Raw genomic sequence first — 24,275 nt, 5'->3', positions numbered from 1 at the left:
TATGCATACCTAATGGGAACAGTATCCTGTATTGATTAACCAGCACCACTTCTTACACCTTTTGTATATATGGTTTCAGTATATTTCTCCATAGACACGCAGTATCCCTCTTCAGTGAGGCACCTTTGTTTTTATACACATTTTATATACTTGTTACTTAGTTTTCTTATTCATGTATTTAAAATATCCTTAATAAACACGTGTTTTTGCATTCACTTTCTGGGATTATGGTGAGCTCTTTATATACAAGATTCAACTATGAGCCTCCAGCCTTCAATCCATCTAAGTGTGTATTTCTAGATGGAGGACCTAAAGAAAGCATCCTTCACTGAAACACAGCAGCTCTGTACAAGCGCCCAACACATTCCACACAGGTCAGCGAAGGCTAAAGTAAATGTTTGTACCGGGGCTCGTCTTACTCCTCAGTTAAATCATTGCAACAACAAACCACTCAGTACTAGCAACACAGGAACAGGTCTACCTAGATAAAACGTGATGGCATAGGCGGTCATATAGGCTGACTTCGGTCACTCCACCAGACACAAGAAGGTATCAGACACCACTGAGCACAAATCATGCACAAAACAGTTGTCTGTACTTGCACATACTAATATTCCCTAGAACCTGTATATTAGGGTGCTACAACAGCATGCCACCGCCACAGAGTCCGTATTATGGTCAGTAGGGTCCGCCGGCCACCACAGGCCACATTTGTATTGCTGCTCCTTTCACAGAGCGGGAATATGGAGATGCTAAAGCAGATATGAACAGAGCTTAAGTCAATTTTTATTTCTGTCGGGATTCAGTTACTGCAGCGTTGTATACAGAAAAAGATAAAAATAACGTGCTGAAAATCCGACTAATCCATTTTAAGACAACGCAGCAAAAAAGATCCATCTTAACGGATTGCACCGTATCAACCATAGCTCCTGCAAACACAAAAAAAATATGAAGACGGTGGGAAAACTACTTAAGTTCAGCTTTGTACAACAAAAACAAAAAAAAAAAACTTCATAGCATTCCCCGTCAGATATAGAGAGGTATTCTCCACTACAGCACTGCTCTGGGCTACGTTCCCACCGCAATTCAGCCATACGTCAGTGGCTCCTTCGGGGAAGGCTTCTGTATGAAGCCCTGAAAAACGGGATCCTGGGCATATCCACCAGTGGAGACACGGACTAATAACGCAGACAGTGACTTTGTGCTGGTCAGACATAGTTTTCTGCAGTATCCACACATCCGAGGCAGGCACTGAAGAAACATGGTCAATGGGTGAGCTTCAAAAAGGAGGCTACTGCCGAAAATCATGTTTGACAGATAATGTTTTTTCATTAAAATCAATGACCCTGCAAGTGAATATGCCTGAACCTCGCTTTACAAAAGGTTCAAATGTAAACCTCGATCAAGGGACATCGTGTGGCTAAGGCTAGTTTCACACTTGCGTTCAGCGCATTCCGTCACTATGGAGAATAGCGCAGTCCGTTAACGAACTGCGCTATTCTCCATAGACTTGTATGGACGACACACTGTAACGCAAGTGTCTGCGTTGCATCCGCTGGACGACGCAGCGTCGTTATTTTGACGCTGCGTCGGGCGGATGGAACGCAGCATGTAACATTTTTCTGCGCTTGGCAGAGTGTCAAAAAAAACGCAACCTGCAGGATTCCGTAGGCGTCCGTTGATTTTATAATGGACGCCTATGGTGGCGGATTCCGTTAGAATGCATCATTTGACGGATTCCGTTAACGCAGCCGTCTTTACACAACTGCGCATGCTCAGATGTGTAAAGACAAGGAAAAAAAAACTACAATGGATTGCGTTATTTTGTACGATCTGTAGCATGCGTTGTGCCACTATATGCAACGCATCCGTTACATGCGTCACACAACGCAATGCTACGGATCCCGTCCAACGCAAGTGTGAAACTAGCCTAAAACGTGATGTGGACTCAGCGCTCTGAACATCAGCAGAACGTTATTCATCAGGAGTAGAGTTCAGCGAGTACCTAACTATTTGTACTCTGTATACCATAACCAGTACTGTCTAATACTCGTGTATTGATTGTGAATAGCATGTGCAATGCAAGTCAATGGGGAATACTCGCAATGTAACGAGTTACCCGAATTCTGCACTATTCGCTACTCGCACAAATAGTACGGCATTCAGGTTACTCGTTACATTGCGAGTTTTCCCCATTGACCTGCATTGCACACGCTATTCAGAATGAATACGCGAGTATTAGACAGTACTCATTATGAGTTTAGTGAATATGAATAATTAGCTACTCGCTCAACTCTAGTCACGAGCTGAAATAAAATCAAAACTCACAAAAAACATAAAAATACTTCTCAGTCTGCTTCTTAGGCGGGCTTTGCACGCTGCGACATCGGTAACAATGTGTTACCGATGCTGCAGCGATAGTCCCGCCCCCGTCGCACGTTCGATATATAGTGAAAGCTGCCGTAGCGATTATTATCGCTACGGCAGCTTTACACGCACATACCTGCCGTGCGACGTCCCTCTGGCCGGCGACCCGCCTCCTTCCTTAGGGGGCGGGTCGTGCGGCGTCACAGTGACGTCACACGGCAGGCGGCCAATTGCAGTGGAGGGGCGGAGATGAGCAGGATGTAAACATCCCGCCCACCTCCGTCCTTCTCATTGCAGCCGGGAGGCAGGTAAGGTGAAGTTCCTCGCTCCTGCGGCTTCACACACAGCGATGTGTGCTGCCGCAGGAGCGAGGAACAACATCGCACCTGTCGCTGCACCGGCATTATGGAAATGTCGGAGGCTGCAGCGATGATACGATAACGACGCTTTTGCGCTTGTTCATCGTATCATCTAGGATTTACACACTACGACATCGCAAGTGACGCCGGATGTGCGTCACTTTCGATTTGACCCCACCGACATCGCACCTGCGATGTCGTAGTGTGCAAAGCCCGCCTTAATGTAGCATAAAAGTTTACATCTAGTTTGCAGATCTATTAATACAGGTGAGCAAAAGCTGACGGCTGTCGATACTTATATAGACAGATATATGGACGGAATTATTATATCTTGTTATTTGCAGCACATCCAGTTTACATGGAGTGGTGTGCAGACAATGAGGATTTTTTTTTCATAAATATAGCAGAAACAATCAGACCACCCAACAAACAAGCCCCTCATTAGTAGATAACCAGTAGGAATTTGCAGACGTGGCGTCACAGGCCCAGATCACCTACAATGCATAAGTGAACAGAGCAAGAATAACCCTTTAGCTGCTGTGAGGACATGTCCAGGGTTCTGCACTCGGAATGCTTGTCTGAAGTGTGCCGCCAAACCTAAACATATCTCTGGTCACCGGACCCCTTCAACTATTTAGAAATTCTTTGCAAAATAAAAACATTCCACTGACATACTGCAAATATGTGCACACATTGTATTGTTATATTGATTCTGTGATGATGCATCAATGTCAGTTTAGCAGAGCAACAGCAGATAAAAAAAAGGGGCCTGTCCTCCAATCCAAAGAACAAACAAAGTTAAGAAAACCACTGTGCTACAACACCATTTTTACACAAGGAAGAAAAGGGAAATGTGTGGCCCACTCATTAGCACCTCATACTGCAGGGGAAAGAAAACGATACAGAAATGACAGTATATTGGTCTATGTAGATATTGATGATATCCCAGAAGAAATCCTCAAGTTTCTGTCAAAACAGCTTTGGATCCTGAAGACGTCTTGAATTAATTTAGTAGTGAACATCTTGTAGATGAAAAAAACATAGCACTAATCCATCAGATTGGAAATCAAAGAAACAAATGCTTATCAAGTTACACTCACGAACAAGAATGAAAAAAAAAAGAAAACAAAAACCTCAATATAAACATATGAAGCCATACTGTGGCAATGCTGATCAACAAACCCAAGTTTTGGTTTCTTCTAGGGAGTAATGAGTGTACACCCCCCCCCTTAAAATAAATAAGTTAAAATATGTTATATATTTATCTCTCTCTCGCATAATTAATATATATTAGTGTGTATAATATATATATATATATATATATATATGTCAGTCCCTGACAGAAGTTCTGTCGCTTTTCCATGTTAATGTAAATAAAAGCTTATAACCTGACTTTAAATTCGTCCATCGGTTTTATAAATTACTCTTTTGAAAGCTGAAACCCTCCCAAATTTGGTTTAGGTTATGAAAATAAAGTTGCTGCAAAGCTGAATTATTGATCATTTCATGAACACAGAAAGGTCAGATTTTGGAAAGACAAACGTTTTGTCGCCTTGTCATATAATGCACCCAATCCTAGTATACATCTTCACCTATGCTCACTAAATGATCGGTTAATTAGTGGGTGTGTATAAAAAGAAACCCAGCACCCCAGACCTTCAGTTGAACTGCAACTTGACCTCTGACAACATGCCAAAAATCCACCCTGCGACCAAAGCCTTGATTATCAAGAGACTGAAGACCAGATCCACTGCAGAGGTGGCTCGCACCTTTAATGTGTCTCAGCATTAAGTACAAAGAATTAAAACAAATTTTTGAAGAGACTGGAGATGTTTTTGACAAGCCCAGGTCCGGCAGACTCCACAAGACAACTGCTCAGGAGGAACGTTTGTTGGTTAGAAAACCCAAAGCCAGCTCCTCTTCCACTACAGCAGAGCTCCAACAGGCCTGGTCACCTCAAGTCCCTGTGTCAACTAGAACAGTTCATAAGATTCTGTCTCGAAATGGTCTCCATGGTCGAATCAGTGTCCAGAAGCCAGCACTAAACAAAAGGCAATTAAAAAACCGTGAGGCATTTGCCAAGTCCCACAGCCTGCTAAACAGATGGACGCTGGAAAAGTGGCAGAAGGTGGATTTCTCTGACGAACCTTCAGTTGAATTACACCACAGCCGCCGCAAATACTGCCGGAGACCTACTGGAGCCTGTATGGATCCAGAAAACAGTTAAGTTTGGTGGTGGAAAGATCATGGCCTGGGTTTACATTCAGTATGAGGTGTGCAAAACATTTTCAAGGTGGAAGGGAATATCAATAGCCTAAATATCAAGAAGTATTAGCTACCTCCTACATTCCCAATCATAGAAGGGGTCAAATTCTGCAGCAGGAAGGTGCTTCATCTCATACATCCATCTCTACAACAAAGTTCCTCCTGGCAAAGAAGATCAATGTGCTCAAGGACTGGCCAGCCCAGTCACCAGACATGAACATCATTGAGCATATTTGGGGTAGGATGAAAGAGGAAGCTTGGAAGACAAAACCAAAGAATCTAGATGAACTCTGGGAGGTATGCAAGACTGCATTCTTTGCTATTCCTGATGACTTCATCAATAAATTGTATGAATCATTGTTTAACCGCATGGATGCAGTCCTTAAAGCTCATGGAAGTCACACAAAATATTAAATATGGCTCTAATAGCACCACAACTTCATTCACCAATGTTATGTAACATATCTTCGTATTAGGGCTGCTTCGCACTTGCGAGTTTCTCGCAGTAGAGCAATGCGAGAAAAACTCGCATTGGAATCGGACACGTTAGTGAATGATTCAGCTCGCATTTGCGATTTTTTTCTCATTCCAAATCGGACTGAGAAAAAAATCGCAGCATGCTGCTTTTTTGCGAGTGTCTACTGCGAGTCTCTCCAATGCAAGTCTATGGGAGCGTGTAAATAATCGGATGTCACGGGACGGCACTCACACCATCCTAGTGACATGCGATTTTCTAAATACATTTCTCGCATATTTCCTAAAACACTGGAAACGAGTAATGTCTCACAATGTCTGTCAATCACTATTCTCTGTCAGTCGGTCTCTCCCTCTCAATCTCTATTCTCTCTCTGTCAGTCCGTCACTATCTCTGTCCCTCTCTCACAGTCTGTCGGTCATTTTCCCCTCCTCTCTAATACTCACCGATCCCCGGCGCGGCGCTGCACGGCATTCACACTGCTGCGGTGGTTTTTACTATTTTGAAAAAGCCGGCCGCTCATTAAACAATCTCGTATTCCCTGCTTTCCCCCGCCCACAGGCGCCTATGATTGGTTGCAGTGAGACATGCCCCCACGCTGAGTGACAGGTGTCTCACTGCACCCAATCACAGCAGCCGGTGGGCATGTCTATACTGTGCAGTGAAATAAATAATTAAATAATTAAAAAAAAACGGCGTGCGGTCCCCCCAATTTTAATATCAGCCAGATAAAGCCATATGGCTGAAGGCTGGTATTCTCAGGATGGGGAGCTCCATGTTATGGGGAGCCCCCCACCCTAACAATATCAGTCAGCAGCCGCCCAGAATTGCTGCATACATTAGATGCGACAGTTCTGGGACTGTACCCGGCTCTTCCCGATTTGCCCTGGTGCGTTGGCAAATCGGGGTAATAAGGAGTTAATGGCAGCCCATAGCTACCACTAAATCCTAGATTAATCTAGATTAATCATGTCAGGCGTCTCCCCGAGATACCTTCCATGATTAATCTGTAAGTTACAGTAAACACACACACACACACACACACACATACACACACACACCTGAAAAAATCATTTATTAGAAATAAAAACCACTAAGAAATACCCTCATTCACCACTTTATTCAGCCCGAAAAAGCCCTCCATGTCCGACGTAATACACGGAGTTCCAGCGTCGCTTCCAGCTCTGCTGCATGATGATGACCAGAGCTACAGAAGACACCGCCGCTCCTGTCACCTCCACGCAGCAAATGAGGTGAGTAGCGCGATCAGCTGGATCCAGCGGTGGCCGCGGATAACCTCAGTGACAGCTCAGCTGATCGCGCTACTCACCTCAGTTGCTGCATGGAGCTGTCAGGAGCGTCAGTGTCTTCTGCAGCTCCGGTCACCTTCATGCAGCAGAGCTGGAAGCGACGCTGGACCATCCTGGATTACGCCGGACATGGAGGGCTTTTTGGGGCTTATTAAATTGGTGAACCAGGGAATTTGTTAGTGTTTTTCATTTCTAATAAATAATTATTTTTTCAGGTGTGTGTGTGTTTATTTACTGTAACTTACAGATTAATTATGGAGGGTATCTCGGGGAGACGCCTGACATGATTAATCTAGGATTTAGTGGCAGCTATGGGCTGCCATTAACTCCTTATTATCCCGATTTGCCAACGCACCAGGGCAAATCGGGAAGAGCCGGGTACAGTCCCAGAACTGTCGCATCTAATGTATGCGGCAATTCAGGGCGGCTGTTGACTGATATTGTTAGGCTGGGGGGCTCCCCATAACATGGAGCTCCCCATCCTGAGAATACCAGGCTTCAGCCGTATGGCTTTATCTGGCTGATATTAAAATTGGGGGGGACCGCACGCCGTTTTTTTAAAATTTTTTAATTATTTATTTCACTGCACAGTATAGACCCGCCCACCGGCTGCTGTGATTGGGTGCAGTGAGACACCTGTCACTCAGCGTAGGGGCGTGTCTCACTTCAACCAATCATAGGCTCCTGTGGGCAGGGAAAGCGAGATTGTTTAATGAGCGGCCGGCTTTTTCAAAATATTAAAAGACGGCGCAGCAGTGTGGACGCCGTGCAGCGCCGCGCCGGTGATCGGGGAACGGTGAGTATGAGAGAGGGCTGCTAACTTCAGTCACACAGGGGATTAGCGGTCACCGGTGAGCCCTTCACAGGTGACCGCTAATCAGGACGTGGCACAGACAGAGCCGCAGCATGACAATGAAGTCGGGTGAAGGTCACCCGAGTTCATTCTGATCGTGCAGTTCTGTCTGTGTCTGCTGTCATCTGCCATTCAGCTCTGCTGTCAGCGGCCATGTAGCAGAGCTGAATGGCAGATGACATAGTAAAAAATACGCATTACACACGCTAGTAAAATAATTAATTTATTCAGAAAAAGCATCGCACTTGCATTGCACTCGGACCTAACGTGAACTAAAATCAGCAGAGTTTTTTTTCAGCCCAGTCGGACCGATTTTACTCGCATAGATGTCTTTCCAGCCTTAGAAGTTATTTGTTTGAATTTCACATTACTTTCTGTGGGCGACAAAACTTTTGTCTTGCCAAAATCTGAACTTTCTGTGTTCATTAAATGATCAATATTTCAGCTTTACAGCAACTTTATTTTCATAACCTAAACCAAATTTGGGAGGGTTTCAGCTTTCAAGAGTAATTTATAAAACCAATGGATGAATTTAAAGTCAGGTTATAAGCTTTTATTTACATTACATGGATAAGCGACAGAACTTCCGTCAGGGACTGTATATATCTATATTATCTCTCTCTCTCTCATATATATTATGTTTATTATAAAATAAAATAATAATAAATAATAAAAAACGTCATTCAAACCTTTGCACTCTATTCACACCTACGTTCTCTAAATGTCACATCTTTGAGGTAGGGCCATGCTATTATAAAATCTATTACACATCGGCTGTTTTTTGCCTATACATCACCGATTATCATCATTAGCACTTTATTATTTTTTTCGGTCACTTCTTTATACTTTTAGTTTGCAGGTGGAAAGGATATAAATTATATTTCATTTAAATGGGTGTTTTCACACTGGTAATGGCCAAGAAGAAGCAGAAACTAGCGAAACCCAGGATTGATCAGTGTTGCCATAAGGTGGCTCCATGTTTTTATTGAAGAGCTTTTTTATTCTTGTTTGAGAATATAACTGATTACATATTTGCTACTGTGGTACATAAATTGGTGGATTAACTATTTTTGTTCATCAATTAGATGTGTGCTGCTTACTTGATCCAAGCTGTTATAGGAAATGAAAGCTGTCAGCACCGACACCTGGGGATTTCTTCTTGGATATTACCAGTAGCAACAAAGACCAGTTGGCATTTCTACATCACGTTTCTCCCCTGCAGTACCAGGTGGTGGTGAGTGGGCCGCAGAAGTACCAGGTGGTGGTGAGTGGGCCGCAGAAGTACCAGGTGGTGGTGAGTGGGCCGCAGAAGTACCAGGTGGTGGTGAGTGGGCCGCAGAAGTACCAGGTGGTGGTGAGTGGGCCGCAGTCCACTCTTCTTCCCTGTGAATGTATGGCACGGTAGTACAGGTTATTCTTACTCTACCGTACGGTGATTTTATACCAATAGCTCTAGTGTTGTACGGGTCACTCTGCGTTAAACCTACTGTCAAAGTAGGGGTGCAACAAATTCATGGTTATTGATAAGGAATTGCTGGTGGTATAATAAGATGCACCTAGCCATCAGAAACATTTGTGAAAGAATTGCTCGTTTTATAGAGCTCATTTTATTCAACACCGCCATTGTAACATGTCAGTTCATGAACTTTCTTCCCTACTAATCATTCCATAATCAATCATGTGTGGTATTAATGAAAAGTGACAGACCATGTAAAGTTACAGAGCGGGAGCTGAGGGGCATAGTGCAAAAAAATCTAGGTATGGCTGACAATGACAGGGGAACGTTATCGCCTAATTGCACTGTATGCACAGGAAGCCATTTGTGGATGGGGGTAATTCTATGAAGCTGTATGTAGTTCAGGGGGCCTATTTAACTCCTTTTATTTCCACAATCCAGCAATCACTTTTAGGCTATGTGCCCACGGGACTCTGTACCCACAGATTTTGCAGTGGAAAACCTGTGGAATAAACTGGATTTTCTAGATAAATCCGCAGGTTTGAGCAAGTACAGACAGTCCCCGTGTTATCCTATGGGATATGTGGAGTGTCTGTGTCCATGCTGCGGTATGTGTGGCTGTGGAATACACTGCAGATGTCCCACAGCCGCACATAACTGCATGTCAATTATGCCTGTGGATTTACCTGCGGAAATCCCGGCCCTCCACTATGGAGATATATTATTAATTTTATTCATTTATATAGCGCTATTAATTCCACAGCGCTTTACATACATTGGCAACACTGTCCCCATTGGGAGTGTGGGAGGAAACCGGAGTACCCGGAGGAAACCCAAGCAAACACAGGGAGAACATACAAACTCCTTGCAGATGGTGTCTTTGGTGGGATCTGAACCCAGGACCCTAGTGCTGCAAGACTGCAGTGCTAACCACTGAGCCACCCCTAGATAGAGGCCAGGACTTCCGCAGGTAAGTCGCATGAATGGCCGCAGGTTTTCCGCAGATATTTTGCTGGAATATACATAGCTACGGATTCCCGGAGCTGCTGCGGGAAACCTGTGGACATACCTGCGGATATATCGCATATATCCTTATAAGACCCCAAGCTGCCCTACATATCCAAAAAAATGCTCCTGTGTTAATTGTCACATTCCAGATCTTTGCCCGCCTATATCCCCTCCATCACGCCTACCTGCTTTCACTGATGTGGTGCCCTTAGGGCTGAGCAATGTGCTTCATCTGTGATTTGCAGCTCTCTGCGAATGATGCAGGACCAGTCATCCACATCAATCAAGCCAGGAGCACAGCATTGCGCGGATATGCAGGGAGTTATATACAGACTGCGGTACAAGAGGAGTTAAACGTGGTGGATTTACTTTACATTTGGGTAAATCTGGATTCCTTTAACACTAGAACTACTGAGGTAGTCATTTTGACTACTTTGCACCATGTATTTCTATATAGGTGTCACGAGTCCAGTAGTTCTAGTGTTAATGCTTCAGAATACATTTGGACAACGGCATGCATCTAACTTTGTAACAAGAATTGGGGAAAGGTCCTTTTCTGTTCCAGCCTGACCGGGCCTCGGTGTACTAAACTAAATTTGACAAAGTTGGGCACATTTGAAGTAGCAGAACAGATACACTGCAAAAGCTCATAGAACGTCTTCCCAGAAGAGTGGAAGCTGTTATAGCTGTAAGGAGAACCAGCTCTATGGTAAAGGAGACCTGAAAGCTGATCCAAGCTGCCCGAACCACGGACATCAACCAGTCACAGGATGTAGGATTTCAGCCATATATGCTGGACTATGAAACGCTGCAGTGACAGATTCATCCCTGTACATGCACACAAGGAGAGACCTGTCAGTCATTGTAAGCAGGCGGAGCAGAGCCAAGGATCATCTGTCTGAATAGTCTCCCATGCGGCTCGGTCCCTGCTGGCTAATAAAGTATGCTTTTCTCTAAACCACTGTCGTGTTGCAGAGTCACACATACCTGGCTGACATCATGCATCAAGAGTCTGATACTTATTGCCTGTTTTTCGGGTTCTATTTATCAGATGTCAGATTCCCTGTGATTGAATTCTGAGAAAAGCATGTTGTAGAGACCCCGATTCCAGCAATGCATCACTTACTGGGCTGCTTGCTGCACGTTTGAAAAAAAAAAGAAAAAAAGAAAAAAAAAAATCACTGTTTTATCATCTAAAGATCTACCAGCTCTCAGACTACTGAGCTCTACACTGTGTGCAGAATTATTAGGCAAATGAGTGTTTTGATCACATGATAATTTTTATACATGTTGTCCTACTCCAAGCTGTATGGCTACATGCGCACGCTGCTTTTTTTCCTGCTTTTTTGCTGCTTTTTTGGCTGCAGTTTTGTCAGCAGAACTTTCTGACATCTGACTTCCCAGCAAAGTCTATGAGAAGTCAGATATGTCATGCGCACACTGCAGTTTATTTGTCAGCGTTTTTTTTGTCAAAAGTTTGTGACAAAAAAATGCAGCATGTTCATTCTTTCCTGCGTTTTTGTCAACATTTGTCACCCATTGAAATCAATGAGGGCATCAAAAACGCAGGAAAAATGCATGCTAATCACAAGTGGTGCATTTTACCTGCCTTTTACCTGCGTTTTTGCTAGCAAAAACGCAGGTGATTTGTCAGGAAGTGAGGTCAGGCAAGTGGTCCCGTCCCGTCCTCCACGTGTTCCCCGAAGTACCGCTGTCCCCAGGGGAGATGATGTGGAGGACGGGGACTATCAGCAGTGGCAGTGAGAGGAGGATGGACATTGGCTGCTGAAAACATTGATTTTTCCCTCTCGCTGCTGCCGCCGCTGATAGTCCCGTCCTCCACGTGTTCCCCGAAGTACCACTGTCCCCAGCATGCACGCACAGGGGAGATGATGTGGAGGACGGGACTATCAGCAGCGGCGGCAGCGAGAGGGAAAAATCAATGTTTTCAGCAGCCAACGTCCATCCCCCTCTCGCTGCCGCTGCCGCTGATAGTCCCGTCCTCCCCGTGTTCCCTGAAGTACCGCTGTCCCCGCACAGAGGAGATGATGGACCCCTCTCACTGCCACCGCCGCCGCCGCTGAAAGTCCCGTCCTCCACGCTCCTGCCTGCCGGCTCCACGCTCCTGCCTGCCGGCTCCACGCTCCTGCCTGCCGGCTCCACGCTCCTGCCTGCCGGCTCCACGCTCCTGCCGGCTCCACGCAGTAGCGCGATCAGCTGTGCTGTCACTGAGGTTACTCGCGGCCACCGCTGGATTCAGCGGTTGCCGCGGGTAACCTCGGTGACAGCTCAGCTGATCGCGCGGCTGCCTTCATTAGATGCATGGAGGTGACCGGAGCGGCGGTGTCTGCTGCTTCTCCGGTCACCTCCATGCAGCAGCGCTGGATGCGACGCTGGAGCATGCTGGATTACGCCGGACATGGAGGGCTTTGTCGGGGTTAATAAATTGGTAATGAGGGAATGTGTTTGTGTTTTTTATTTATAATAAAGGATTTTTTCGGGTGTGTGTTTATTTACTGTAATTTACAGATTAATCATGGAGGGTGTCTCATAGACGCCTGACATGATTAATCTAGGACTTATTGGCAGCTATGGGCTGCCAATAACTCCTTATTACCCCGATTTGCCAACGCACCAGGGTAAATCGGGAAGAGCCGGGTACAGTCCCAGAACAGCCGCATCTAATGGATGCGGCCATTCTGGGCGGCTGCTGACTGATATTGTTAGGGTGGGGGGCTCCCCATAACGTGGAGCTCCCCATCCTGAGAATACCAGCCTTCAGCCATACAGCTTTATCTGGCCGGTATTAATATTGGGGGGGACCGCACGCCAGTTTTTTTTAATTATTTATTTATTTCTAATTTTTTTTTTTTCAATTCAACAAGCTTTATGGGCTTGTTTGAACTGAAAAATACATGAAACAATTGTTGACAAAACTGCAGCCAAAAACGCACCAAAAAAGCAGCAAAAATGCACCAAAAAAGCACCTACATTTTTTGTGACATTTCCAGGCTCTCTCTGACAAGGTGCAGTTTTGGCTGCAGTTTTGGCTGCAGTTTGTGAACACGAAAAAGAAGCAGCGTGCGCATGTAGCCTATAGGCTTGAGAGCCAACTACCAATTAAGAAATCAGGAGATGTGATCTCTAATGAGGAGGGGTGTGGTGTAATGACATCAACACCCTATATAAGGTGTGCTTAATTATTAGGCAACTTCCTTTCCTTTGGCAAAATGGGTCAGAAGAGAGATTTGAGGGGCTCTGAAAAGTCTAAAATTGTAAGATGCCTTGCAGAGGGATGCAGCAGTCTTGAAATTGCCAAACTTTTGAAGCGTGAGCACCGACCGATCAAGCATTTCATGGCAAATAGCCAACAGGGTCACAAGAAGCGTGTTGGGCAAAAAAGGCGAAAAATAACTGCCCATGAATTGAGGAAAATCAAGCGTGAAGCTGCCAAGATGCCATTTGCCACTAGTTTGGCCATATTTCAGAGCTGCAATGTTACTGGAGTATCAAAAAGCACAAGGTGCCATACTCAGGGACATGGCCAAGGTAAGGAAGGACGAAAACGACCACCTTTGAACAAGAAACATAAGATAAAATGTAAAGACTGGGCCAAGAAATATCTTAAGACTGATTTTTCAAAGGTTTTATGGACTGATGAAATCAGAGTGACTTTTGATGGGCCAGATAGATGGGCCAGAGGCTGGATCAGTAAAGGGCAGAGAGCTCCACTCCGACTCAGATGCCAGCAAGGTGGAGGTGGGTACTGGTATGGGCTGGTATCATCAAAGATGAACTTGTGGGACCTTTTCGGGTTGAGGATGGAGTGAAGCTCAACTCCCAGACCTACTGCCAGGTTCTGGAAGACAACTTCTTCAAGCAGTGGTACAGGAAGAAGTCGGTATCGTTCAAGAAAAACATGATTTTCTCGCAAGACAATGCTCCATCACATGCATTCAACTACTCCACAGTGTGGCTGGCCAGTAAAGGTCTAAAAGATGAAGAAATAATGACATGGCCCCTTTGTTCACCTGATCTAAACCCCATAGAGAACCTGTGGTCCCTCATAAAAAATGAGATCTACCGGGAGGGAAAACAGTGTCTGGGAGGCTGTGGTGGCTGCTGCACGCAATGTTGATCGTAAACAGATCAAGCGACTGACAGACTCTATGGATGGTAGGCTGTTGAGTGTCATCATAAAGAAAGGTGGCTATATTGGTCACTAATTTTTTGGGGTTTTGTTTTTGCATGTCAGAAATGTTTATTTCTAAATTTTGTGCAGTTATATTGGTTTACCTGGTGAAAATAAACAAGTGAGATGGGAATATATTTGTTTTTTATTAAGTTGCCTAATAATTCTGCACAGTAATAGTTACCTGCACAAAGATATCCTCCTAAGATAGCCAAATCTAAAAAAACAAAACAAAAAAAAACCAAAACACTCCAACTTCCAAAAATATTAAGCTTTGATATTTATGTGGCTTTTAGGTTGATTGAGAACATAGTTGTTGATCAATAATAAAAAAAAAATCCTCTAAAATACAACTTGCCTAATAATTCTGCACACGGTGTATATAACCCCACCACACCACTAATTGGCAGTATTCTGTGTACACTGTGAATAGGCAGCAAGCGGTCAGTAGTGGTGGGGTGGAGTTATACAGAGCTCATGAATATGGAGCACTTCATAGCAGTAGGTTTACTAGTTCTCTAGTGATAATCTCCTGCTGATAAATCAGGTATTACCCAAACCACAGGAAGCATCCCAGCAAGTGACATCACTGAAATCTGGGTCTCTGTTTCCACATTATACAGCTCTCAGATTAGATTGAAAACGCCCAGCGACTATGTACCTTTAATGCCTATGGATCTGGATATACTAAAAGCTCCTCTTGCTGCAATGTGTTGGTGTCCAAAAACCTATTATACATACTGTACATATATACACTCATGGCCAAAAGTGTTGGCACCCTTGAACTTGATTGGGGCTTCTTATCCACCACCTAGACTTTCCCGCATTGCAATCGTTCATTAATTTTTCGCTGCCGCCGCGTCCAGAGAGATAAGCTACAGTGCCATAGGTTGTAAATTTCCTAATTATGTTGAGCACTGTGGACAAGGGAACATTAAAATCTCTGGAGATGGACTTAAGATTGTTGATCTTTTTCAACAATTTTGGTTAAGGTTACAAGTCCTCAGACAGTTCTCTTCTCCATGCTTAGTGTGGCACACACAGACACACAATGCAAAGACTGAGTCAACTTCTTCCCTTTTTGTCTGGTTTCAGGTGTGATTTTAATATTGCCCACCCCTGCTATTTGCCACAGGTGAGTTTGGACGAGCATCACATGCTTGAACAAAGTTGTTGACCCATAATTTTGGAAAGCTGACAAATTTTTCCCAACTCATTTTTGGAGTTGCGTGTGAAATTAAAGTTACATAGGTTGAAGTTCCACCTTCAATTATCATTTTTTGTCACTAAAATATCTTTAACTGACAATGTTATGTGTACTGAAGAAAACATCCAGCCCTTTTTTAAAAGCTGTTATAGTATCTGCCATTACTACCTCTTGTGGTAGGGCATTCCACAATCTGACTGCTCTAACTGTAAAGAACCCTTTCCTATTTAGCTGCCAGAATCGCTTTTCTTCCATTGGCAGTGAGTGCCCCCTGGTCCTTAGTACTGTCTTTGGAAGAAATAAGTCATGTGCCAGTCCTATATATTGACCACACATGTATTTATACATATAAGTGAGATCTCCTCTGAGACGTCTTTTTTCTAGGCTAAACATATCTAACGTTTTCCGCCTGTCATCATATGGGCGACCTCCATTCCTTGTAGTAGTCTAGTTGCCCGCCTTTGAACTAACTTCTGAATGTCCTTTTTAAAATGTGGAGCCAAAACTAGATCCCATATTCCAGATATGTCCAATTTGCCTTTTTTTCCCAGTTTTCTTTTTTTGTTGTTCTAATAAACACAAAAGGGAATAATCTTTTATAACAAAAAGGTATCATTGCAATAATATTTCCGTTCCTGGAACAATTTCAAGGGTACCAACACTTTTGGACACAGCTATATAGCAATATAATAATGGCTTGGAGAAATGGCCCTGTAAACAGGCTTTGGCTAAGATTTATGAGTTTTTACACAAACAATTGTTTCCACGCCCAAGAGAGATCTGGCAAAACGTGTCTGAAGAAAACAAACACTGAGCCACCGAAGCATTACATCCTGCAGAAGAGACTCTTTAGTCGTTATTCTTAAGCTTTCTGAAGAACAAGACAATTTGATTATGTTATTGTATGAGACGATCAGGATGCTTGATGCTCTCTTAATATCATTTTCGTCATTAAACCAGGGCTCTAGCAGGTGGAGAAGGCAGAACTTTATTTGGTCAGGAACAGGTATAGAAAACCTAAACAAGGGGAAAAACCAGAGTGGAAAGCAGGACATCAGTAACCCTCGGGGAAGTAAGGAGGCTTATGTTGTGAGTTCACATCTTCAGTAATCAGCAATTAGAACAGATCCAACAGCAATCCATTGTCAGAAAATGTCTGCAAACAACTTTTTCTTGTCTGTTTTTAAATAATTGATTTTAGCTGGATCCATTTTTTTTTCTTTTCTTAACATCTATTGCTATTTAGCCAAAGATTTTTCTTTTATTTGTAAACAATCTATGTTCTGCTTCCTGGATTAGTGTCAAATGAAAGATAAATAGTAATCAGTTAACGGATCAGTTTTCCATAGACTCCAATGTTAACAAAAAAAAAAAAAAAAAAACAAACGGATCTGGCTAAAATCAATTAAAATAGTTGGATTGCTGCAGGATCCGTTCTATCGGAGGATTACTGGACATGTGAACTAAGCCTTAAGCGGGCTTTACACGCTACGACATCGCTAATGCGGAGTCGTTGGGGTCACGGAATTCGTGACGCACATCCGGCCGCATTAGCGATGCCGTTGCGTGTGACATCGATTAGCGATTTTGCATCGTTGCAAAACAGTGAAAAATCGCTAATCGGCGACACGGGGGTCCATTCCCAATTATCGTTACTTCAGCAGTAACGAGGTTGTTCCTCGTTCCTGCGGCAGCACACATCGCTGCGTGTGACGCCGCAGGAGCGAGGAAGCTCTCCCTACCTGCCTCCCGGCCGCTATGCGGAAGGAAGGAGGTGGGCGGGATGTTACGTCCCGCTCATCTCCGCCCCTCCGCTGTGATTGGGCGGCGGTTCAGTGACGTTTCAGTGACGTCGCTGTGACGCCGCATGGACCGCCCCCTTAGAAAGGAGGCGGTTCGCCCGTCACAGCGACGTCGCCGGACAGGTAAGTATGTGTGACGGCTCTGGGCGATGTTGTGCGGCACGGGCAGCGATATGCCCGTGTCGCGCAACAGATGGGGGCGGGTGCGCACACTAGCGATATCGGGACCGATATCGCAGTGTGTAAAGTAGCCTTTAGGCTAGGTCCGCTTCAGAGCGCAGCTGAAAAGCTCCGTTCTGAAGCGCCTGGTGCTTGCAGAATTCGTGCGCTCTGCATGCTGCCTCTCCCTATAGACAGCATGCAGAGCGCACGGAATAAGTGACATGTCACTTCTTAGAACGCACGCTTCGGGCAGCAGCCGAAGCGCTGCGCTCTAATACGCCACGTGCGCACGGCTCCTGCACAATCTCCATAGATTGTGCTGGGGACGCAGGACGCATGCAGTTACGCAGCAGTGCAATGCGCAGCGTAACTACATGTAAATACGCAACGTGCGCACATAGCCTTAGTGTCCGTTCACACGTGGAATTTTTGCAGCATTTAAGCCCTGTCTCTTACACAGTGTGTTTGGATAGTAAAATATACAGCGTATTAGTCTTGCGCACACTTTTTTAGTCCATTTTTAGTTTTGCGCACACTTTTTTAGTCCGTTTTAGCCAAGACGCAACATGTCAATTGTTACAGAGCTTTTCACTCATACAAATGCGGCAACATAAAAAAAATATATGACAGCAGTCAACGTTATTCAATATGGCTGTTCCAATGATCGGATTGTAGGTTTGTTTTTTTTTTCTTCGTTTACACACAGATCTTGTGCCTGTGTGAAATAGTATAAAAAAAAAAAAAAAAAAACTTGCATTAGTCTGCTCTGTATTTTTGATGAGAGTCATCTACAGCAGTATTCACATTTAAAAGGGGTTGTCCACTACTTTTGCATTGAAGGCCTATCCTAAGAATAGGTCATTGATGTCTGATCGGCCGGGGTCCGACACCCCGCTCCCTTTTCTGGTCCGACCCCCGCACCCTTTTCTGGTCCGTGATATTTGGACCGGCTGCGCGTCTCCTGACATGAACTGAATAGTCTCATAGGTATTTAGGAGGTCGATGAGTTATTGTCAGGTGACCCATGGCTGGTCCACAACACATGGTATGTACTAGAACCGTATATTTTAGTGGGGTTATAACAGCTTTATTCCAAGATATGCAAAAAAATGAAATGACAATGAGCTCCATATCAAACACCACAACCTACTCCCCACAATGTTACTGCTATATGATGAAAAGGGCATAAAATACATATACTGCATTGTATAAACACAACCGCCTACCTACAACACCTGAAAAACAGCAAGTGTCAGAAGAAATACAACCCATCCTTTAGAAAAGAAATACACATGCAGAATATAGTATTATTACATAAAGGCCATCAAAATCATACACAAAAATCGAAAGTGGGGTTTAGTTAACCATAAACCAGATATGTCAGACTCTGAAATGCTTCAGAAAAAAAACTGCAGGGGAGCGAGCCACAAAGGAGCCGACATGGGGGTCCCTGGAGTCTATGGGGAAAATCTGCACATGAAACTCCGAACTGACATGTTATTTCCAAAAACGCAATGTTGGGGGGGGATGGGCATCAGATTTCTATGAATCCCATCCACTTTGCTGCAACTGTACGACGCTGTATATTTTATGCAGCCATAATACACAGCATCAAAAACTGATCCAAAGGAACATGATCTTGGGGTATGTGCACAAGACGTCTAATACAGGCTATTATGCTCTGCAACCAAACCACAAAGGCGCTCAATAAGAGTAAAGAAATAATAAACATAAGCAATGCAGTGTAACAATGATTTGTACACATCTTCAGTCTCTTCAACTTTGTTTAAGCCCTCGTTCACACATCTGTGCAGAACACATGTTTTGCACGATCTGTGCAGTCAGTGCGCTATAAGGCCCTGCGCGCACTAGAAAATTGAATTTTCTTAAGAAAATTCCGCAGGCTCTGAAAGATTTCCGCACCCACAAAAAAAACGCAAAAAAAACCCACACCGAAATCCACATGCGTTTTTTCCACGGGTTGGTACGTGTTTTAATGCATTCAATGCAATAAAGCACATTAAGGAAAAAAAAAGGTAATTTCCTTCTGATATAGATAGATAGATCGATAGATGATAGATAAGTAAATAGATAGATAATGGAGAGATAGATGGATAGTTAATAGATAGAGTCCCTGTGAGGACACACTGCAGTTCTTTAAGGCTAGTTTCACACTTGCGTTGGACGGGATCTGTAGCATTGCGTTGTGTGACGGATGCGTTGCATATAGTGGCACAACAGATGCTACGGATCGTACAAAATAACGCACCGGAATCCGCCACCATAGGCGTCCATTATAAAAGCAACGGACGCCTAACGGATTCCTGCAGGTTGCGTTTTTTTGACACTCCGCCAAGCGCAGAAAAACGTTACATGCTGCGTTCCATCCGCCCGACGCAGCGTCAAAATAACGACGCTGCTTCGTCCAGCGGATGCAACGCAGACACTTGCGTTACAGTGCGTCGTCCATACAAGTCTATGGAGAATAGCGCAGTGCGTTACTGCGCTATTCTCTATAGTGACGGAATGCGCTGAACGCAAGTGTGAAACTAGCCTAATGTGTGTTCACATTACCTACCGTGAGAAATGACCTGGAGTTACCCCTGCAGGCTCGTTATGAGGCTGCAGTGCTTACTATGTGTCAGTCGCGGCTGGATGCAAGCGTCGTGGGACCTCGGTGGATTACGCCGGAGCTGTGTGTTGGGAGGGGTTAATAAAGTGGTGAAACAGGGGGCTTTTTTGTTTTATTTAAAATAAAGGATTTTTTGGTGTGTGTGTTTATTCACTTTACTTACGGGTTAATCATGCTACCTGTCTCATAGACGCTGCCATGATTAAGCCTGGACTTAAGCAGGCTTTACACACTGCGATCTCACTAGCGAGATCGCAAGCGATTGTACCCGCGCCCCTGTCAGTTGTGCGACACGGGCAAAATCGCTGCCCGTCGCGCACAACCTCGCTTACCCCCGTCATACAGACTTACATGCCCCGCGTAGTCGCTCTGGCGGGTATACCGCCTCCTTTCTAAGGGGGCGGGTCGTGAGGCGTCACGGCGACGTCACACGGCAGCCGTCCAATATAAGCGGAGGGGCGGAAATGAGCAGAATGTAAACATCCCGCCCACCTCCTTTCTTCCGCATTGGCGGTGGAGGCAGGTAAGGAGATGTTCCTCGCTCCTGCGGTGTCACATATAGCGATGTGTGCTGCCACAGGAACAACATCGCTAATTAAAAGAAAACTATTTTTTGTTTTAGGACGACCTCTCTGCGGTAAACGATTTTTGCCGCTTTTGCAATTGTTTTAGGTTGCACATGACTGTTACACGCTACGATATCGTTAATGACACCGGATGTGTGTCACAAACAACGTGACCCCGACGATAATTCATTAACGATATCGTAGCGTGTAAAGCCCGCTTTAGTGGCAGCGATCCACTGCCATTAACTGCACCACGGCAATCTGGAAGAGCTGGGGACACTCCGGGACTGTCGCATAATGGATGCGATAGTCACGGGGCAGCTGCGGGCTGATATTCTCGGCTGCGGGAGGGGGGGCATTAACCCTGGCCCTCGCCCTCCCCAGCCTGAGAATACCAGGCTGCCGCTGTGTGTTTACTTCGGCTGGACGGTTAGGCTATGTGCGCACTAGACCGTTTTACCCGCGGATTTGCTGCGGAAATTTCTTGAGAAAGATTAGAAATCTTTCTGCAGACATTTCCCAGCAAAACCTATGTGTTAAAAAAATAGCTGTGCGCACGCTGCGGATTTTTCTCAAGAAAATTTCTTGAGAAAATTTTCTTGAGAAACTTTCTTGAGAAAATGAGCATGTCCATTATTACCTGCGGAATACCCCCGGAATTTCTATACTTGCATGTGTCAGGAACAACCTGCGGAAAATCAGCAGTGAAATCGCGGTAAATTCGTGGCTAATCCGCAGTAAAAACGCATGCGTTTTTACCGCGGATTTGGTGCGGTTTTTTCCCGCAGGTGCGGGAATCTTCAACTCCCAGAATGTCTCAAGAAAGTTTCTTGAGAAAAAGGACATTTCTACTGCGCACATAGCCTTAAAATACGGCGGAGCCCACGTTTTGTTTTTGGTTTATTTATTTTTATATGTACGTTTGATTTCTATGTGCATTATATATGTCTTGTGTCTGTGTGTGAGTGTGAGTGCAATCTGTGTGTATTATATATGTATGTGTCTGTGTGTGATCTGTGTGTTTACTCTCTGCTCCGCTTCCTTTTCCTGTCCTAATGACATCACTTCCTTGCAAAACACAGGCAGTGATGAACATTAACGCAGGTAAACCGCGAAATACCGGAGGGAATAACGCAGGAAAACGCAATGAACCGCACAGAATTTGCTGCCTGTATTATTCCCTGCGGGATTTCACGATTACATTACAGTCAATGGAGTGAAATGCCGCAGCGACGTGCGGAAAAGGAGTGACAGGGAATCCCGCAGCAAAACATGCAGCTGTCAAAATCCGCATAGTGCGCACAGCATTTTTTTCCCCATAGGATTTGCTGGTGAATCACCTCAGAGAAGTTATGAACATTTTCTTCAGCGAAACATGCAGCAAAACCGTGGGTAATCCACAGGAAATTCCGTCTAGTGCGCACAGGGCCTAAGTGTGACATCTACATAGCATACTGACAGCATGAACTTTTATACTCACCTGTCTCCAGTGCTGCTGCTTCCGGTTCCATGGTGCAGTGAATATGCATGAGCTTAATGAGCGAGCCTGGACGGAAGTGACAGCACAAAGACAGCAGGGCTGGACACAGGCTAGTATAGAAAATAATTTTATTTCAAAGAAACATGTTTTCTCTGGTACATGTCACATGGATCACAACAGCGTGCGGTCCGTGCTACCGGAGGAAAACGGACATATCGCCGTGTGGAGCACAAGTGTGCTCCATACGAACACATGGTCCATGTGAAAACACGGACATGCGCAGACCCATTGATTTTATTGGATCTACGTGTGTCTGTGGTACGTGTGAAAGAAGCCTAAAGAGAACCCGTCATCAGGATCTGGACATAAAAGGTGTTCTGCTGATTATTAGGTACCTGGTTATTCTGTAATCACCATTACAAGCTTGGTGCAATGAGCTGTTCGTGCATTGGGATGGGGATGTGGAGAGGGTCTTCATCTCTGCCACGGCCCCCCCAGCTGTGGTGACGCATGCGCAGACTGAAATCTTGGTTCAATGACAAACACAGATCTCAATCTGCACATGCACCATCACGGCGCCACATTACTGAAGCCTGCAACCAAATCGATCTGCGCAAGCGCTGCCTATGGCTGAGGATTGCGCCGGCGTGGAATTTTAAACGGCATGAAGATATTTACACCAGAGGCAGCTGAGGGCCCGTGCAGAGATGAAGGCCCTCCCTATAGTCCTGCCCCAATGCACAAACAGCTCATTGCACCAAGCTCCTAATGGTGATTACAGAATAACCAGGCTGCAGATCTCTACAGCGAAGGTACCTAATAATCAGCACAACAGCGCCTTTATGGCCAGACCTTTAGTTTCTCACACCTGATCCGGATGACGAGGTTCCCAAAGACTTGAGGCCATAGAACAAGTGACCGGGTTATTCTACATGAAGCGTTACACAAAGACGCTGCAAAAACGGATGGAAGGATGCCAAAGATTCCTGTAGCAAAACTCCGTGGGTACAAACGCTTAGGAAATGTTCACACGGGGTGTTTTTTAAGAAAGGGCATCGAGTTACAAAAGGTTTTGAATACACTTCATAGTAACTTCTATGAGAAATCCATTTTTCTAAAAAAAACACTGCAAACATTTTGAAAACAAAAAAATCCATGTCACTTCTCTGAGGCGTCGACTCCAACCCCCCCCCATTATGAGAGGTGACATAATCCGTTCCGAGGCAGAGGGCGCCTATTGGGGCAGGTCTGACCTGTGGCATCATTCAGCTGATGAGTGGACACAGAACATTGCTCCTCAGGTGACTGCCCGGGCTCTGGTCACACCACAAGGAGCCTGCTAGGGCAGGAGACGGAGTGACCTATGACCTCCAGGTGTGATGGCACTACAACTCCCAGCCAGAAGGTGGCAGCCAGAGACGGACATACCTCATAGTCATCAGTGACAAAGCCCACGGTGATTACAGGGCACGGGCTGTACAAGCAGCGACCTGCCCACAGCTCCTGCCCATACTGCTCGCCACAGATCACTTACACAACATAGTTCGAAGTCTCCCCCACTTATCGCTTTTTTGGATCAGTCCATCCAGCAACTTCTTGTCGTTCTAGAACAAACCATGAGAGCTAGAGGGTGACCACAAAAAAATAACAGAGCTCCACATCCTGGTGCTGTCCGCTCACTTCCCGCCTGCCCCAGTGCACAGTTATATAAGCTCTCCTGTACCGGATTACTATAGGAGACCGTATACTGGAAGGTCTATGCCAGTCCTGTACTCACCGGCCGAGCTTCCCAAAAGTTACCGTTGATGCGAGATCCAACTGAGCTGAAGGACCTTTGCTGATGTCATGATCATGTGATCAGTCACGTGTGTGGGCGGAGTCAGGTTGTGACTGTACCCCATGTGCCGTCGGCACTACAGCGGTGTCTCTTCCCACCACTTGGAGGGCCCCCTAGCGGTCAGGTCAGGAATAGAACTCTCCTGGAGGAGATCCATACAGCTCCCAGGGAATGCAGCTGATGTCTTCATACCAGAATTATGGGCTGCAGACGTCTCAACCTCAGAATAGCATACTATTGCGAAGTCCTTGAAAAAACAAGCAACTTTGCAATTTACCTCCTGATAAAAATCCTCTTTGTTCTG

General features: G+C 45.0%; 1 protein-coding gene across 1 annotated transcript in view; it reads right to left on the bottom strand.

The window, feature by feature from the left end:
• Nucleotides 1-23,994, bottom strand: part of LOC142291248 (serine/threonine-protein kinase 38) — a 125,035-nt gene extending 101,041 nt beyond the window's left edge. Inside the window, exon 1 of the mRNA XM_075335627.1 lies at nucleotides 23,912-23,994. The gene's annotated coding sequence lies outside the window, so the exon portion shown is untranslated. The remainder of the gene's footprint in view (nucleotides 1-23,911) is intronic.
• Nucleotides 23,995-24,275: the final 281 nt, after the last annotated feature.

The sequence above is a fragment of the Anomaloglossus baeobatrachus genome, chromosome 2 (genome assembly GCF_048569485.1).
Source record: "Anomaloglossus baeobatrachus isolate aAnoBae1 chromosome 2, aAnoBae1.hap1, whole genome shotgun sequence".
Lineage (NCBI taxonomy): Eukaryota > Metazoa > Chordata > Amphibia > Anura > Aromobatidae > Anomaloglossus > Anomaloglossus baeobatrachus.
This window is presented reverse-complemented; position numbering and strand designations above follow the sequence as displayed.